We start from the raw sequence: 20,382 nt of genomic DNA on the forward strand, positions 1-20,382 counted from the left end.
GATTGTGATCAAGATTTCTAGAATAACGTTTTTAAAGATAACAGCTTGAATTAAATGTATGGTAAGTTATATTTTCTATATGACAAGCAGACAAGAAGACACAGCTCTCCATTGCTAAGAACAATTAAAGTGCAAATAATTCCCTCTGAGAATCATGACTGTTGACGTGCTGGACACAGACTATCCATCTGCATATAATCTTACAGGCATTTGAATTTAAGAAAATCTAGTTTTATTAGTCCTAGGATCAGAATTTCTCTACTGGACTATTTCTGTTAATTGTTTTCCTCATTTCATATGCATCTCAAGTATACTCACTGAAGCTTCCTTAGACAAACATAGCAATGGCAGATTTTGAATATGAATTACAGACTATTTCATTTGTGTCCATTATCATTCATTTAGTAACGAGCATCATGTTTGGCATATAGACTTACAGCTGTAATGTAAGTTAAATTCCAAATGGAAAATGGTCATAGCATATACTGTGTAGAGCTTGGAGCAAATCTTACATGCTGTCTAGTTAGGAAGATGTGGAATTTCCTTATAAAGTCAATTAAGTGATAAAGTGGGGAGTAACTTCCTCCTTTGAAAGGTGATGTTTCAATGAGAAGAGGTTATACAACTGGAGTGAACAACAACAGCTCTTAGGCAAGCAAAGAGGATTTACCTGGATTCTTCTCTGTTGGTCATTGTTCCTACTGGGACTGGGCAGTCAACGGAATGAACAAACACACTGTGAATGTTACTGAATTTCAGAGTCCATTAGGAGCCAACAAGCTGATTCAATCCTTACTAACAACCTGCAGTTCCAAAGATTCAAAGCCAGGATCATTGAATTACTAACTCATTAAAAGTTAACAGAAATAAAAATTGAACCAGCCTAGAGCGACTCAGAACAAAGATGAAAAACAAGTTAACCACGGTGGGGAGGGTAGGTGGGAGAGCGGGGCTGAGGGCAGAAGGGGCGAGTTGCTTTCAGCATCAAGTTCTTTCTACAAAAGGACCTGAGCTGAAAGGGACTGTTTGCCAGAGGCTTCTAGAGATAAAGGTGGACTCTTGCAGAAAATGTTCCAGATCCTGGGAAGACAACAGCGCAAATTAGATAAGAGTACGTCCTTGTTTAATAGTTGCCATTAGGTGCTACAAAATATAACCTTGAGTTAGACAACACAGACATGGCTTTCCTTTTTTCTCTTAACACTGACTGCTTAAAAACTCTTGCCCCGTCTTTCCCATTTGATTACCATAAAGTCTTTCTGTTATGCATTCCTGGTTGAAAGGCCATGAGTGCAGGCAAGACTTTTTTTTTAAGTGTCTAGGAGTTGAAGACAGGATTCTAACCCACAGAGTTCAAGGCACTTTGTCTCTTTCCGCCTATAACCCATCTACCTATCTCTATCAGGGACCTAGGAGGAATTCTCAGAGAGCCGCCCTGGGGAGACAGCCACACTCAGTTTACTAGGTTCACTGTGTTCTCTGCAGCGTTGGGCTCAGAGGGTCAACTACTGGCTATACCTGCAAATCAAACAGAAGAGTCTCTGTCCTCAGCAGGACCCACCTTAGCTCTCCTCCAAGGACAAGGACTGACTGGTGTGGATACACCTGCATTTAACAAGGATATTTGTATTATTTGGCTACATGCCTAGGACTTCAAGTTTTGTTAGGTGTTCTTGTCACTTAAACTCTGGGGCTTTGTCCAGATATGTCTGCATTCCTCCAATGAACAGATTTAGATCTCTTTATACTTTTGGGTTTTCCCCAGTTCACTGGGTGATTTTAGCTTAATTACTTAACTCTCCCACTCTCCCATTTCCCATCTATCATGTGCAATGTTATGGCCAATGACTAGTGAATAGCAATACCTTGAACTTACAAAAGGCCTTCCTTCCAGGAAACTCACAATACTTCATGAGTGCTAGTTGGTATCCTTCACAAAACCCCAGCGAGGAAGATTTTTATTATTTATACTGTTTTTTTATTTGGTTCTATTTTTATAGATATACCAAGATGATAAAATAATTTTCTTGGGGTTATATATTATCATATTTTCTTGGTAGCATCTTATCAAAAGGCTTTGATGGTGCTCTTCTGGCGATGCTATTCAAATCAAGTTACACAGCTAAAGTACTTAGCGTTGGTAAGTGGCAATAGCCAAAAACGATAATAATCACCCTTAAAGCTGGAGACCTGGCTCCTCATTATGTTCGCACATATTAGGAAATAATGTTTTGCTACTTTTTTCTTCCAGTAATAGTTATTATTTCCCAGTCAAATGCAGGCTCTGTTGCTGTTACTGAAATGTAGCAGCGTGCCCATGAGCCAGTGCCTGGGAGCTCACTCCAAGCAGCCTCCACTGTCACAACACAAAAAGCCAAACCACCTACAGAGCCAGAATGGCACACAGAGCACACAGAAACATGAGAAGTAGCCTTGCCAAAGTCCAAAGGTCTGAGCAAGAACACCAGAAGCCAAGTCTCTAGAGCACAAACAACCAGGCAAAAGGGCTCCCAGGAACAGGATGTTCTGCAGCATTTCCGAGAACCTGTGGCCTCCGGGCAGGGTGTCCATTGCTCACCAAGCACCCGCTTTCCAGGGGTTTACCTCCAGAAAGAGAATTATAAAATACTTTGGAACGAGCAGCAAGCTATCCACAAAACACATTTCTACTTGTTGAAAAGTGAATCTCTTTAGACTAAATCTCACAGCAATGTTGTTTGGGGAGAAGTGATGTGATCAGCTTTTCCCACTCCAGACTCAGTGTTCAATATTTCTATTATTTAAATATACCTGTTAGGCCTTATGAGTTACCTGTATTGTAACCACTACCCAGTGAAATTTACAAGTTCTAATAATACATAAACAAGGATTACAAAGAAGAAGGAAGGAAAGAATAGGATAATGAATGAAGCAAAGCATGAAGAAAGCAGAAGTAAAACAGCATAAGGTGGCATCTAGCATTAAGTCAGAAGTCAAAGAGCTATGCAGAGTCTTACCTTAACAACATTTGAAACCGAAATTTGAAGTGCATAAATGCATTTGAAATATGAGAGTAGAATAAAAATAGGTCTGGTGTTTTGTTTATTAGTTGAATGTTTCGGCCTATGAGAAGATGATGCCAATAATTTCTTAATGATTATGGTCTAACAATTGTTGTGTCATAACTTTCAGGAATGAAAACATGGACACTGTTAGTAAACTCAAGTCTATTTACTCCTTTCATTTCTCATTTCGAGACTTTCATCCTAGCTCTGCCTCCATCAAGGAATGCTGGGTAGACTAGGCTAAGACATAAAAAATGAAAAGTTTTTCTTAGCTGTAGAAGCATAAGAAAAATTTCGAGTACTAATGTTTTATATGTGTTCAAAATGTTTGAGGTATTCGCTTAGGTTCACGTCTTTGCTAATGCCCAGAGGACTTTGTAAAGACACAGACAGTAAACTAATGAAGAGAGAAGTAAAACGATTGATTTGATATCAGAAACCAGGTCAAAAGCTGACTAGATCTGTAATGAAGAAAAAGGTTCAGGTTGCTGGATTCCCAGCACAGCAGGCCAGCTTTGAACTTGGAGGAAGCAGATACCAAAGAAGACATCAACACTGAACTCCACAGAAGTGAGCATCATCACCATGGTGCACAGATGTGGCTACCTGCATTACAGAAGATCCACCTGGTGTCCCCAGATCCCTCCAAACATGGATGGAATCACAGGAATTCAGATATCGTGTTTCCCAGAACTGTGTCCTGGGCTTTGCGGCATCTTACTCCCAGTGTTACTACAAACATAAATGGTGTCCTAGTATTTTTTCCTTTCTTCAGTATACTATGAAGTTGGATGTCAATTGACATGGTAAGATAATAAAGTACGTAAAATATAATTTTACCTATAATTAGTCACTATTATGCAAATATATAAAGACCATAGTTGGTTCTTACCATTAAATGAAAGACTTCCTTTTTTTCTTTCTTGATTGAAAATAGGAAGGAAAAAGCAGGCTAAATGGGGTTTGCATCAGAGCTTAATGGCATATTAAAGTGTGTGTGTGTGTGTGTGTGTGTGTGTGCGCGCGCATTTGTGTGTGTGTGTGGTTATGACTCATTTCCACTCTCATGTTGGAAGACTCTTGGAATCAAAGTAAGTTTTGTTTTGTTTTAGCTCAGTTTCATCTTCACGGTTCCATGGCATCAGGGTTAAATTCGTCCACTTAAATTGCAAGCCTGAATGTTTCCCAAGTGACTTTTTTAAAAAAACTTCTCATCTAACATTGTAAAGATCGAATGTAAACTCCTAACTTCTGCAAAACAGCTCTTATCCTAGGATCTTGCATATTAAATATTTACTGAATTTATGAAACTCTTCGCAGTTTTACTCCCAAAATATGCTTTCTAGTGATTCACAGTTTTGAAGTGTGATCTTCTACTACATGATTAACAGACGTGAAATTAAAGTTCTCAGATATTAAAGGAAGAACTGGAACTAAAAGTCATGTCTCCTGACTCCAAATTGAGTGTTTTGAGGTCCATCACGTGCTTTACCCCAAAATGCTATTCCCAAAGTAAATTAAAAATGTGTGACTCAGAATTAGATATCTCGAAAAGCATGTTTGTGACAAAGAACAGTAATAGTAAAGGTCTGCAGTAACACTTCACAAGAAACTGCAGAATGCCTTAACACTATGGATTTGATGTGCTCCTCCCAATGGGAACCTCTAGAGGGCAGTGCACTCTTCATAACAGACAGGTTCTGCCGGGTTTACAACAACTCTGGGAGTAAAAACCTAAAATGTTTGGCATGCTTTCTAACAGCTTTGAATCAAACAGGGCACACAATTTTCTCAGGCCCAGTACAATCTTTGGCTGTGCTGGAAAAGAGCGCCACTTAAATGTGAATTTAGCTATGGGCTTTTTCTCCGTTTCCCTCCCTCGCTAAGCATGAAGGCGCTAATATTTAATATAAAATGAACTTGAAACTTCCCTTATAATACTAACCTAACACGCTGAAGTAAGACGTATTTGCTAGTAAAAGAGGAAGCAAAGAGAACAGTGAGAGAACAGAGGTTTGCGGAGAACTACTGTCTGTTGAGAGTTGGAGTCAAACTAGGAGGTAACAGGTGTTAGGAGCTGAGGTTTAAGAGACAGACAAGAGGCAGGCACAGCAGAGGAGGTTGAATTTCCTCGTGTACATTCAGAATGGCTTTAGCAAGAGAGGGACTGGGTCAGATTAGTGTTTTATATATGAATCATTCAGGTAGCTCTGGAGAGAGAATGGAGCAGGCCAAGTCTAGAAACCGGGAAGCCAGTTGGGAGACTGCCATATTGGTCCAGGTAAGAGGAGATGCATTTGAGATAGGGTAGCGGTGGTGGAGTGGAGTTGAGGGGGTGGGTTTGAGAAATGCATAGGAGGGGAATCCATCAGGATGTAATGATCAGTTGGATAAAAGGAGGGAGGAGAAGAGAAAAGTCAAGGTAGACATTTGATAACTTTTGTCACTGGGCAAAGAGAAGGTAACACGAAAAATAGAGGTTTAGGTTAGAGGGAAGCAATATGTGTAGCTTTTGAGCAATTGAATCTGAAATGTCTGAAGAATGCCCAAGCAAAGCTGCCTAGCAGGTGATGGAATTGGTGAGCCTAAAGATTGGGGGAGAAATTGGTGACGGAGATTAAATTAGAGAGTCATTACCATACAGGTGGTAGCTGAAATCCTGAGTGTAGAAAAATCCGTCCAAGAAGAGTATCAGTAATGAGAAGAGCACTAGGCTAAAACAGACAGGTGGGTAACCCCGGCGTGTAGGTGGTGGGTGGAGGGAGAGGGGCCCACGGTTGAGAAAGAACAGAAACAAATGAGGCCAACTGAGAGTATAACATGACTATCATGGACGGTGAGTGGTGCACACAAGCAACATGGTCAAATGCCTCAGAAACATACAGTGAGAAAAAGATTGGAAACTGTCCACTGGATTTTCCAGCTAGAATATGGGTGGCTTTATCAAAAGCAGAAGCCAGATTGCAGGGGGTACAGGGTGAATGGCCCGTGAAGTGGTCATGTGCACATTGAATATAGGTAACTCTTTAAAGATGTTTGGATGAAATAGAAGAAGAGATAGGACATTACTAAGAGGACATGGGGATCAAAGGTAGATTTCTTTTTTAATGAATGGGAAGGAGATGAGTAAGTTTGTAGTCTGAAGAGAACGCACCCCTGCAAGAGGAAAGGTGGATGTTTCAAGAGGGAGGATGGCTGTGGAGCCTGCTCTTGGCATGTGTAGCTGGAGTCAGCCTGGAACAAAAGGAGACACTGCATCTTCTGAAACTGCAGAAAGATAATCCAGGGTGTGAGTGGAGCTCTGTTTGTAGGAATGGGGGAGGCAAGAAATGGAAAGAGCTCGTGCTATTTGCCTCTTTAGCAGGATAATGGATCGAGATATCATTTTTAATATTGCATTTATACTGTAGCAGAGTCTCCAGTGAGTGAACAAGGCCTTTGTATTGTGAGCTCCTGATCTTGCCTCCAAGGGTGAGGATCACTTTTGCGCTTCTGGGTGAAAAATGAGTTTCTGGGACACTGAGGTAGCAGCTCCAACCCAGGTTTTGATTGAAGTGGTTATTCAATTGGGATTCTACAAATAGTCACTACTATGCCTACTGTGTGGCTATATTCATACCTGAGGAAGTGGCATTGTAGTTGAAGGAAGTGAATGACAGGACCATGGTGGTGACTTATCTGGAAAAGAGAAAGGGGCCAGTGGTAGCAAGTTGTGCACAAGGCTGAAAGCCAGGCCCTTCCAATACAGTTCCCTGAAGACAGCAGGACCTCTGATGGGGTGGCTTATGGATATGAAAGGTCTTGAGTTTCCCAGTCGTGGGATTCAGGCCACCGCACCCAAGTTGCACTAAGGATGGAGGTGGGTGGGCAGGCTTAGGAATACAACCTCCAGCCATTAAATGGACCTTTCTGGCCCAGACAATAAACAACTAAGCAGTGACTGTGATAGGCTGGAGAAAAGGGGTCTCTCCTAGAATCTTCTGCACTGAGCAATCCTCCAAGGATGCCTGACTGCCCCTGGAGAGCAGGACCACCAATAATGACTGCTACTGACCCTGGCCACACTCTGGAAGGAGAATTTAAAACTTGAATTAACAATGAACAACAACAACAACAAAGCTGTGCTATATGACATTTCCTGCACCTGAGTATTACAAAGAATCTCCAGCCCCAGTACAACTCAATTTTCTGAACAAAGTAGGTACAAATTTGCTAACAGTGAGGAGTGTATGGAATGGGTATTGAAGTGAGGTCTGAGGCCCATAAAATCGTTTTTTAAATATAGAGTCTCAGAATCATGAAATCAAAGAACGTTGATGTTGGAAGGGACCTGCTGCTCACTCCAGTTGAAGCTTCACTGTACCCCTTTGCATGTATTTTTAAAATGAGAATAAATGAAGCTTAGAGAGGCCAAGGGTTACATCCAGGGCCACACAGCTTAGCAGAGCTTCAGCCTGTTCTTTCTTATCCTGCCTTCAGTTGGAACAGACACCCTTTCCAGCAGCCCCCACGGGGGATCACTGTGCTGAGTACACCCTTGCCCACCCTGTTGCTCCACACAGGTCTCACCACAGAAGCTTGAGCAGTCCAGATCCCTACCCACAGCTAACCTCCAGCAACAGAAAAGAGGAGGCTCAGCTTTGGACCTGGTTCCTGGCCCCAATTGACTCCAGGAGGCTGTCCAGATCAGAACCAGGAGGATGCTGGTTTCAGCTGGGAAGAGCCAGCATAAAAAAAAAAAAAAAAAAAAAGTGAGAAGGCTCACGGGCTCCCATTCCTTTCCATCCACTTCACTCACACAAGAGGAAACTGAGGCCTCCCAGCAGGTCAGGGACTTGCCCGGCCACCTAGGGCGTCTAAGTCAACAGGAAAAGGCTGTTCATTCTGGTTTTTCTTTTTCCAAGCCTCTTTTCCAAACATAGAGCTCCTCATCTGTCTGTGCAGAAAATAGCAAAAGCCTCCCTGTATTAAAGTCCCTCCAGGAACACACTGTACAGGTTTCTCTAACTCGGGCACACACTGAGTCCTGGAAGTGCACGCAGAGCCAGAGGAGCCCTGAGCCCCTGCTCCTGTTAACTGCGTCACCGCTTCACACCGAGAAGTGGGAGGGGAAGAGCAACAACTGCACTTCGCTGATGGGATATTAACGGAATCAGGGAATGGCAAGGAGAGATGCTATAAAAAGACAAGGGCTTGCCTTATCAAATTAGCAGCTCAAGCCCCAGGTCCTTCAAGAGAGAAAGGCCAAGCAACAAGGGCCAAGGCAGCAATCAGCATGCTGAGTGACAGCGGCCAAAAGGAAACCACCTGGCTGGAGACAAAGGTACAGATGGAACCCAAGCCAGGAGACCAAGTTATGTGGAAAAGGAAAAAAAGGGCTGGGCAGAACTAGAAAAGGCTGTGCGGATACCTTCACAGCAAATTCAAGCCCCAGTGGGGGTGTGTGGGGTGTGGGGCAGCTCAGCAGGTCCTTGTGAAGCTGCTAAGGAGCCTACACAGTGTCATCAGTTTTTGAAGTGTGAGCCCAACAGTTTTCTTCATTATCCTCTCCCTGATTTGCACCTAGAGATAAAACCACCCCATCACGTCACATTCATAGATTTCCATGTCATCACTCTGTCCTCAAGTTTGGACTCACATCTCAGTTTCTGGGACCTGTAAGACCAGGTATCTCAAAGGAAGGCACAATACTCTGCCTGCGACATGATATTAGATGTACACAATCATTTTTATTTTAATATATTTATTTTTATCATCACCCACCACCTAGGATGAGCAATATTAATTTTATTTATCATTTAAAAATTTACTTAAAAATTTTTTTTAAAGGCTGAATCAATTTAAAGAAAGAAAACGATTCCAGCAAAGTTAATGAAGGTGATATACAACAGCCATAAGTCAGGGAAATGCTGCTTGAGGCACTCGCAAACAAGAGACAACGTTGGCTGCAGAATGAGCTGTATCTCACCGTGAGCCTGAAGGAAAAATGCGAGGCTGAAACATGGTCTCATAATAAATGGTGTGACTTCTCCTACCCTCCGTGGCTACCCCTGAAGTTTGTTTTGTTTTGTTTGTTTTGGGAGAAGAAGGCTTTTATTGATCTCTGTGTAAATGTTCCAGATGGGCATATTTTATTTTCCTATTTTACAGCTGGGGGACTCTGAGGCCTCCTTTATCCCAGATCACTTACAGAGCCAGTGACGAGGTGAGCCGTGAGGGATTTCTGGCTTCTCACAAAGTTCTCCTATAGAAGAAGCAGCAAAGGGTCAGGCATGACTGTTCCACCTTCTGCCAATGACATGTTGACTGTGTGATAAGAAACAAGCTTTAGCCCATGAATTATATTCCCATCTTTCCTCTCCGTCTCACTATCATCTAAGGCTGAAAAAGCAAAACCAGTTAGACAAGGATTTAATCTATTGTAATCTCTGCATTGAAAAGCCTTCCAAATCTGTGACATTTCTGTCTATAAACCCACCAGGCAGGGATAGTGCCAGGACAAAGATGAGATTCAGTAAATATGTAATGTTGTCAACAAAATAATTTCCTTAAATGCTTACCTTTGATTCAGCTAGTTTCTTGCAGAAAATAAACAAAAGCATATATAAAAAGCATGTTTTTATATGCTGGTAAGCATATAAAAACAAGGAGAATAAGATGCAATATAGCATGAGCTGATTGATTGAATTGAAAAACAGGAATGATTTGTTTTGCCTAAAACAACTGAAAACATGAATGATGTAGTATTTTTGTTTATAATAACTGAAATGTTTTTCAGCAAGTCGACTGAGTTCATTACTGCTGTTGGTACAGGCTCTGCCTGTGTTTCCTGGTTGCATAACTTAGAAGTGGGGAATGTCACATACTTCCCTTCTGTCACCTTCTACCTCCTCCTTCAGTTTGATTTCATGGAGTTCTGCATGTAACAAAGGGGACGAGAGTAATGCAGGTAATCTGATATTTAAGAAAAGATAAAGGAGAACTATACATGGAATCATTAAGCTGGGTTTTAGTTTCTTCCCAATTTACAATGGAAGTTTTATAATCTGGGCTAGTCGCTCCATCTCCCTGGTTCTCAGTTTTCCCATGTGTAAAATAAGGTGACAGGACTCTTAAGTCAAGGTTTCTTAACCTGTGGTCCACACCTCAGCTACAATTACCTTCTAAAATTGAACATAAGAATCTTTTCTGGGGATGGAATCCATCATTTTTATCTGATTTGCAAGTGTCATCAACTGTTGTCCTAGATTATTTTTAAGGTCACTTCCTGATCTAGTATTTTATTATTGTCACAGGCAGAGAATCCCAGCAGATATGCTGTGGCATGGATCCCAGTAACAGAGACACGCACAGAAATTATGCTTTCCTTATTCCTCTCTCGATGCTGAGCACCCATGACTCCTCACCTTCTCCCAGAGTCACTCCGGGGCCCACAGACCCATACGTAATGGGCTACCTTCTCAGAAGAACAGAACCCTGTGTTCAGAACACAAGACATAACGCCTTTGCTGTTATGAAATCATGAAAGAATTCTTGGATGTTCACAAATTACATTTGCCCAGCTCCCACCACTTCTTATTTTCATTAGCTTTGACTAAAAGGAAAACTCCTCCTGACACTATCAGAGGGAAGCTTTAGAGTGACTAAAGTCATATGCTCATTGTTAGAAACTTCTTAAAAGCATGATTTTGGTTGCCTTCTAAATGTACAGAGGTTGATAAACTGCGCAGGAACGAAGGAAAAAAAAGGGGAAGTAATAATAAAATGATGAGCTATTGAAAAGTTGTGACATTACAAAAAATCCAAACCAATATATTTGTCCATAAAATGAACCCCTTGACACATCAGCATGTTCCGTCTGCTCTTACTAAGCTAAGTGAGAGACAAGCAGGCTCTGAGCCTCCTCCCTTCCTTGTTGACACAGAGATGGTGGGGGAAGCCAAGGGGAATTACCTCTCTTGCATCCACATGTTGGAGCCCAGCTAACTCTTACCAAACAAGGGAGAAAATGGTCTTAAGGGGAACCATATAAAACTGCTGTCCTTGTAAATAAAAACAAATGGTCAAATATCAGCAATTTCATATGGTTCAACTATCCAATATCTCCAAAGCAGGACATCCTCACCATTTGGGTAATGACATGACTCATTGTTCTTTGGCATAAATGACTAAAACTCTGGAGAAAAAGACAAGAGATGGGTAATTCACTGTGAAATCAAGTTGGCCCATTCTTAATGATTAAAATAATGTCTTAAAAAGACAGAAATGTTCAAATTCAAAGACATCTTTTAAGCCAACCCAGAAAATAGAGTTATGCTTCTTACAGAATTCAATTTAGCAAATCTCTGTTCAGAGCCTAATTTGCACAAAGCACAGACTGCTGAATATAGGAATATTTGCAGGGTTTCTTGAGATTAACCTGAAAGCGAGGAAGAAATCCTTCAGTAAATGGGCAATAGCTAATGCCACAGGAATTATGTGCTAACAAAAAAGGCATCTGGGTCATCAGCACCATTTCTGAAATTGTTAAATCTTGACAGTAACCATCACAGCTTTGTTAGGAGCAGAAAATGTAAGGAGCATAAAGAGTAGCCTGACTTATCTTTAGTGTTACTGGACATGGTGCCTTCTAAAGAAAGCAATAATGCAGTAAAGAATGACTTTGGCTTTGTTATTTCTAGCTGCAGCTCCCCAGAGAAACTGGGCCATGGAGTCTGTGTTCTAGCAGGGCTGCCTGTAAAATTTACAGCCTCTGTGGGCAGGACCGGGGATCCTGTTGGTTGACATTATTAGTAAGGACCATCTGTTTGTTCAGCTTTTTCCTGGGGGAGCCAGAAAGGGCCTGCTTCAGTTTCTTCTAATGAGTTGAAATTCCTAATAAGAGAAAGCTTTGTGGTTGCATCAAAATATTAAGAGGAGTAACATGCTGACATTTTGAAATTCACAACTTTCACCAATTTAAAAGCACACATGTTATCACATTGTTTTCTTAACATTTCTCTTCCTGGTGTAATAATGAGGCTAATTGCACACTTGCACATACCCAAGGGGCTTCAGAGAGGATCCAGGGTCTCCACTGGACCCTCAGTTATCAATGAATCCACAAGCATTACTACTACTAATAGCAGACGATAGAGAGTAATGATAATAAACTTGTAATAATAAGGTCAGCTAAAATTTCATATCAAGAAAGAAAATTTAAGATACGATTCTTGCCATATGGGTTGGAGAAAAAGAATTCATAATTTATTTTAAAAGTTACTAAATAAAACACAGGATATTCTTCATAATTTCTAAATATGCTGTATGAACAATAAATGCTATAGGGCTAAAGAGAAAGGGAATCTCAGATGGAAACTGGAGGAGTCTGGAAAGCATTGAGGAGGCAGAGCTTTACCTGATGACTTCCTGTTTTGCTTCACTTTTCCGCAACGAGAAAGAGAAGGTAAGTTACATCCAGTAAAGAGCTGGTAACAAGAAGCAAAAAATGGCCTGTTAGACAGTTAGTGAGTATACAATAGCTTGGCTGGAAATGAAGGGTCAAATTTTTTTCTTGGAGGAGATAAAACCTAACTAAGTCTTAAGTCAGATGGTCTGAAATGCTACTGGAGGTTATGTCACATCTCTTCTTGCAGTGAGCTAGTGAGAAAGACTGATGGTTTGTCAATCTTTTTCTCCATTAAGGTAACTGGCACTGAATCTGCCTTGATTTCTGCTCCTCTGAAAAGTAAGGGTGCACAAATGCCCAGAAAGGAAACCTAGTAGCAAATGGATACTCAATTCTGTAGCCATGTTAGAGAGAGAGAGACAGAGAAAGAGAGAGAGAGAGAGGAGGAAAGAAAGAATGAAAGAGAAAAAAGCAGGCTAAATTCATTCTTAATGCTTCTGACATGCAAAAACAAATCAGAAGACAACTTCATCCATTGCATTAAAAGACTCATCCAGGCCTTCTGGGCAATTCCCTGTGATTTGGGAACTCGGTAAGTGGCTTGATGGAGCTGACAGATGCTAGGAGTTTTTAAAATTTTCCAGAAGAGCAGCTAGAAGTAGTACCTGGGATCTTGAATAGTTAGTGGAAATGCCAAGGAAAGCCCAGAAGCACAAGAGTGAAAGGCAGCAAAAGAATAAACAAAGTTGATGATTTCAACCAAAGCTACCCGTGTCCTCATTTCGGAATCTGGGCTCATTAGGGGCATCTGGTGGAGGAAGGAGGATGGCAGGAAAGCAGAATAATCATCTTCATAATCACTAAGATTTTTATAGCACTTTTCAAATTGTAAGGCATTTCCAAATATATAATGTCATTTAAAATGCCCAAGACTGAGTGAGATCACCAGGATGACTCCTACCCTCATTATAAATATATAGAAGCTGCCGTGATAAAGGACTGCCCTAAGTTACCTCTAGAGTAAGTTGTTGAATCATTATTCTGATCTCGGATCCAACTGGTCCTTTGGCCAAGAAATTATCTTCTCTATCTTAGAAGCACAACATAGTTAAAAGATATAGGTAAAGAAAACCTTCTCTTTTATTTTGTGCTGATCTGAGATGTCTCTAAGTGTCTTGAAAACTTTATTGCTAATTCTAAAATTACATTTTCAGCCCATTATTCCACTGAGTGTTGTGGGTAACTCTGCCTTTCTCAAGCAGAGAGAATTAATGCCCTAAAACAGTCTTTGTAAATCATGAATTAACATCTCTCCTGTACAGTGGGAGGTACTGGTTAGCTACCTTTCTTGAGAGACGTCAGAAAATTGTTCCTCAAATAATTTTCTGTGTTTTGTAGATTGAATAAGGATCCCAGTAGTATACTTTATCTTTAAAGGAGGAATCCCTTGGGGACCAGAAGGCAGTATCACACTTTTTTCTAATGTGTGGCTAATGCAATAAAAGTAATGATTATGATAACTATCATTTATTCAGAAGTTACTATATGCCAAAAACTATAGTAAGTCCTTTACACACATTACTGGATCTAATTCTTACAACAAATTTGGGATTCAGGTGCTATTATTATTCTCACTTTACAGATGACAAATTTGAAACTCGGAAAAGTAAGATAACCTTGTACAAAGTCATACATGGAATAAGAAATAGAACTGAAATTAAATTGAGATCAGTTTCACTCCAAAACCATCCCCTTGCCCATGATACTCTGTCAGTATAGATGGTGCATTTTACCATTTCCACGGCTGCACAAGGTAATTCCTTCTCCTCCATCCCTGCTTCAGCTGTTCCAGAGAAAGAGCAGCTGCCACTTCTGAGCAGGCCAATAAGAACAATGGTTAAGTAACATATTGGCCCCTGACATTTGAATCCGTGTTGAAACCTAAAATAAGTATAACATCATAAATCATGGAAGAATAGAACTTGGTGAAATCTCGAGTGATCTTGAACTCTATTCATTCAGTTAATGCTCACTGAGAATCTGCTGTGTGCCAGATAACGTGGTAGATGCTGAAGACAAAAAAATGAAAAGCCATAGTTCCTGCCTTTGGCCATTTACGTTTGTAAAGGAAATACAGGACTGCAAGCAAACAATGGCAATACAGTTAACAAGTATAATAATGTGGTATGTACAAATTAAAGAGGGGACCCAGTGAAGAGAATGATCAACAATTTGGGCTTCCAGCAGGGCTTTCTAGAAAATGATGCTTGAGCTGGGTCTTAAAATAGGAATACGAGTTTGACAGATAAAATTACGTGGGAGTGACACTCCAAGAAAAGAAGAATATTCAAAGGCATGGGATATAAAATCACATGAAGTGGAGACCTGCAAATAGTTCAACATCGCTGACATTTAGGATGAGAAAAAGGGTAGCAGAGACATTAGACTCATGGAGGACCTTGTAGGTCATTCAACCTGAGATGAGATGCCATTGAAATCAGAAGGTAGATTACCACAATAGTTTGGGAAAGAGTGAACTAGGAACTGAGCGAAGCAGCAGCACCAGAAGAAATGGGTAAAAGAGGAAAGGTAATAAGGGAACCAAATCAACATAAGTTCACTTAATGACTGAGTAGATCAGACAGTTTGGCAGGTAATAGGGGTTGGGGAAGAGTCATGTGGATGATATCCAAGTTCTTGGTTTGGTTGGATGACTGAATGAGCAAGTTGGGTGAAATAATAAGGTATTCAGTTGGGAATAGTTTGAGATAGTGGTATCTGTAGAACACCGCTGGTGAATGTTCTGCAGACCCTTACATACATGGAGAGACTCAATATATCATGTGGATTGTCAAATTGGGCCCTTGTATGCCCAGCCAAAACAGAAATCTACCCATTCCTGGCATCCATTTTCCTCATAATGAAAGACATGGGCATTGTTTTGTTGTTGTTGTTGTTTGTTTGTTTTTCTCTTTTACAAATTTTTTGGGACACTAAGGACAAGAAGCAGCAGAGGTTTATGGTCTGCATGGTGGAGTTCAGCCCTACTGGAAAATGAGGCAGTCCTTCTGACTTGGAGATATCTCTTTATCCATCCCGATGGAAGCCTTCCAGTGAGTCAATTTGCCTATGAGTGAGAACATGCAGTATTTGGTTTTCTGTTCTTGTGTCAGTTTGCTGAGAATGATGGTTTCCAGATTCATCCATGTCCCTGCAAAGGACATGAATTCATCTTTTTATAGCTGCATAGTGTTCCATGGTGTATACATGCCACATTTTCTTTGTCCAGTCTATCATCGATGGGCATTTGGGTTGGTTCCAGGTCTTTACTATTGTGAACAGTACCGCAATGAACATATGTGTGCTTGTGGAAAGACGTGGACATTGTTAATTTATATTGCTTCTTTCTTATTTATTTATTTATTGCGTTTTAGGTTTTGGGGTACATGTGAAGAACATGCAAGATTGTTACATACGTACACACATGGCAGTGTGATTTGCTGCCTTCCTCCCCATCACCTATATCTGGCATTTCTCCCCATGCTATCTCTCCCCAACTCCCCACCCCCTGCTGTCCCCCCCCCGTTTCCCCCCGACAGACCCCAGTGTCTGATGCTCCCCTCCCTGTGTCCATGTGTTCTCATTGTTCAACACCCACCTATGAGTGAAAACGTGCTCGGCAACCAACAGAATGGGAAAAAATTTTTGCAGTCTACCCATCTGACAAAGGGCTGATATCCAGAATCTACAAAGAACTAAAACAGATTTGCTTCTTTCTAAGAGATTGGAGGCTGCGTGCAGTGGCTCACACTTGTAACCCTAGCACTTTGTGGAGCTGAGGCAGGCAGATTGCTTGAGCCCAGGAGTCTGAGAACAGCCTGGGCAACATGGTGAAACCATGTCTCCTCAAAAAATATAAAAATTAGCTGGGCATGGTAATGTGAGTCTACAGTCCTAGCTACTTGGGAGGCTGAAGTGGGAGGATGACTTGAGCCTGGGAGGTGGAGATTTCAGTGAGCTGAGACCATGCCACTGGTACTCCAGCCTAGGCAATAGACAACAAAGCCAGACCCCAGGAAAAAGAGAAACAAAAAAACAGAATGAAGAAAAGAGAAAGAAAGAGAGAGCGAGAAAGAAAGAGAGAGAGAGACAGGGAGAGAGGGAAAGAAGGAAAGAAGAAAGGAAGGAAGAAAAAAGGAAGGAAGGAAGGAAAGAAGGAAAGAATGAATTGGAGCTGATTTTATATCCCAAATTCATTTATATGCATGCAAATAAGCATGCATAGGAATTCTCTAACCCTTTGTTTCATAGAGATTCTAGTCTCCAGCTTTGATTTCCTACCAATCAACCATTTTATTATTTTATTTTATTTTTGAGATGGGGTCTCACTCTGTCACCCAGGCTGGAGTGCAGTGGTGTGATCTCAGGTAACTGCAACCTCCACTTCCTGGGCTCAAGTGATTCTCCCACCTCAGCCTCCCAAGTAACTGGGATTACAGGTGCTCACCATCACACCCAGCTAATTTTTCTATTTTTAGTGGAGATGAGGTTTCACCATGTTGGCAAGGCTGGTCTTAAACTCCTGAGCTCAAGTGATTTACCCACCTTGCCAACCCAAAGTTTTGGGATTACAGGTGTGAGTCACCGTGCCTGGCCCCAATCAACCATTTCTTATACAAATATAGAAAGGATCATATGGAACAATGACCAGCTTATATATAAGAAGGTGTTTACTCTTGTGCCTTCATAAAAATTAAGTGGAACCTGGGGGAAAATGTAAAGGTTACAGTAGTGTGCCTTGTCATGAAGAAAAAAAAAAAAAAGAGTTCTCAACAGATATTAAGAGACTTTTTTTGTATATAAAAACTTGACAATTTTTTAAATGTTTAATTGGGCATCAGGTCCTTCAGGTGCAGTGTTACAATAAAAATCTTGAAAAACTAAAATACATTCATATTAATGTTTTCTCCTCAAATTGCCTGGAGTTGCAAATAAAGGATTACCACAAGATGATATGAGGGGAAAAATTCCTTTTATTTTAAAGACTAAAGAGTGAAAGTAGGGAGGAAATGAACTGATATGTCTCGTGTGTGTCTAAGTAAGCAAGAAAGGCTAAGAGAGAATTGTTAAAGGACATTCTAATTATGATTAGGATAAAGGCCAGTTCAGCTCAGCAGTCACATCTGGCTTCTAGTGATATCATTCTACATAATGGAAATAATAAGATAGTAAGATTGTTGGAGTCTCTCGCGAATATTAGACGTATTTCCTCAGTGAGTCAGACTTAGAATGTCAGACAGATCAATTTATGTGATTACAATTAATAAGGTAATTAAGAAATAGAGACAGCCTAAGAGGATATTGCCTGATAATTAATAACCAGATGGAAAGGATAAGGGTCCTAGGGAACGGTGAATTTAATAAAGATCAGCTTGGAGAATTTCTATCAATAAGATATGGGCTATTTTTTAAAGCAGTCAGGGTTAGTATCTGAAGGCCATCTGCTAAAAAATAAAGCTTTAATTAACAGGATTTTGGGAATTTCATGTGCTATAACATTTTAGAGAGGCCAAAGAAAGAAGGTCAGAAATAGGTAGGGAAAGGTAAAGGAGAACAGCACTGTTCATGAAAAAGAGCACATGGTCTAGAGGGGAAGAGCCTGGTTCTACTTCCACCTCTGCCGGAGACAAGCTGTGTAAACCCAGAAGAAAGCACTTCTCTTCAGGGCCCCCATTTCTTCACTTATAAAATGAGATGATTGAACTGTATAGCCTCCGTAGCTCCCTATGGCTCTGAAATTTGAATTATAAACACAGTTCCTTAATATGACATCCCTTAAAAACTAAAAATGAATACGTGGGCCAGAACAGTAAGTGGTCATTATCGGCTGTTGGTGTTGACTAGATATCAACAAGCACCAAAGCCCCCGAGTTTAAGGAAAAAAACAAAAAAACAAACAACAAAAAACCCAGAAGGAATTGTCCCATTTTCTCCTTCTTCCTTTCTTTTTTTTCTTTCTTTTTTTTTTTTTTTTTTTTTTTGAGATGGAATTTTGCTCTTTCTCCTAGGCTGGAGTGCAGTGGTGCAATCTCAGCTCACTGCAACCTCCACCTTCTGATTTCAAGTGATTCTCCTGCCTCAGCCTCCCAAGTAGCTGGAATTACAGGTGCCTGCCACCATGCCCGGCTAATTTCTGATTTTTTTTAGTAGAGATGGGGTTTCACCATGTTGACTAGGCTGGTCTCAGAATCCTGACCTTGTAATCTACCCACCTTGGGCTCCCAAAGTGAGCCACTGTGCCTGCCCCATTTCCTTAAGTCATGAATCTGGACATAAAAATGAAAAATAAAGTGAGGGACTATGGTTTACTTTTCTTTGCAGCTCCTGATACTTGTAACCAGATAATTTACAGTTACAGGAGGTCTAGCTACAACTATTGACAAAATACCCCTTGTCATAAGAAACAACATAAAGCATTCACTTCAAAGTACAATCCCCTCAGTGACAATGTTCTCTGGAAACCAAAGCTTAAAAATCCCTGTAGATTGTTACACTAGGAAGTGCCCTTACTAATCAGACACTCTGGTGGTTAGGTAAAAACATCTTTGAAGAAGGCACCAAATATCTTATATACACAGAGGCACATGACAGAACAGATAGCTGCTTGCTGGGACCTCAATTTACCTCCCACTTCTCCAAAATGCTTCTACATCTGAACATCGACTGGATTCTAGGCTGAAGTTTATACAAATGGCACTGAAGGGTCAGAGCAGAAAGTTGCAAAAGTCAATTTTCCTCAGACCAAAAAGCAAGGTAGGCAGGTTAAGCAGGGAGGGGACAAAAGCCCTCATCCCACCGAACACTTACCCAAAACAGAACAAAAGCAATGTATGGGAAGAATAATGGCAGAAGTAAGGAAAGAGTCCCTTTCTCCTCCTTATAAGCCCACCATACTGGGAGAATACAACTAAGGGTAAGAGAGCAGCTACCTCTGGTTTCTACCATCATCAGTGTAGTAGTGGAGTTGGGGGAAAGCATTTTACGAAATCCAGTAATTTTCTGATATGTTGAGGCAATGTGGGGTTATTTAGAACTTGAGTGTAAAGATATCAGAAGCTGAGGCAGGAAAACATGCCACTGAGAGAAACAAAAAGGCAAACGATGGGGTCTTTTTCAAAGTTTCTGCCTGCTCCAGATCAAAAACATCACCCCTGCCCCCTTGTTCTTCTCTGGGCCAGAAGCTGCTGTACATTAGGTGGATGGGAAGGCCTGAAACATCTAATTGCTGGGCCCTTCCCAAGGGTCTTAGATGGCATTTTCTCTCTTCCCCAAAAGCACCCAGGCATCAGAAAAGCTGAGTAAGGATGAACAGTAAGGTCAGTTTTCAAAGGGGAAACCTTGTCAAGCAGGTGTAAATAGATAAGGGCTGTGCGCCCCACCCCACCCCAGTTGCAGAAGGTATGAAGGGCAGGCTGTGAGGTGGGAGGTAAAGCTCATTGTTGGTGTCCTGCAAATGACCATAGCACTTTCAGCACTTCTGGCAAAGCTATCTCTTCTCCTGGATTCATTACACAGCTTCCCAGCCTCTGTAGCACCCTCAGGGCCAACCTGCAGCCTCCCAAAATGTAGCTGAGGAATCACACTCATATCCTTGTTTCCCAAGTCGAGCAGTGATGTAAATTCCAAGAGTAGACCACCAAATTAAAGAAGGCACCCCAGATAAAATAGACTTCCTTCTTTGGGTCCTTCTATGGGTACACCAAAGGGTGCCCATTCTTTCAGGCCCCAAAGAGTGGAAAAACTATTTTGGCAGTAGATGGTTTGAAAGTATTGTAGTTTGTGATTAATCATTTAAATCCCATGTTTTTAACCTAAGTCATCCAGACAGGTAATCAGTGAATAAAGCACTTGCTGTTGGGTTTGTTTTGTTTTGTTTTTTAACAAAGCAGT

At 41.0% G+C, this 20,382-nt stretch overlaps 1 long non-coding RNA gene across 1 annotated transcript in view; it reads right to left on the bottom strand.

Moving 5' to 3' along the window:
- LOC116550128 overlaps positions 1–2,278 on the bottom strand; it is a 36,729-nt gene extending 34,451 nt beyond the window's left edge. The window contains exon 1 of the long non-coding RNA XR_004268240.1: positions 671–2,278. This is a non-coding gene — a long non-coding RNA (uncharacterized LOC116550128). The remainder of the gene's footprint in view (positions 1–670) is intronic.
- Positions 2,279–20,382: the final 18,104 nt, after the last annotated feature.

The sequence above is a fragment of the Sapajus apella genome, unplaced genomic scaffold, assembly GCF_009761245.1.
Source record: "Sapajus apella isolate SASKATOON/1434 unplaced genomic scaffold, GSC_monkey_1.0 scaffold1, whole genome shotgun sequence".
In the NCBI taxonomy this organism is placed as follows: Eukaryota; Metazoa; Chordata; class Mammalia; order Primates; family Cebidae; genus Sapajus; species Sapajus apella.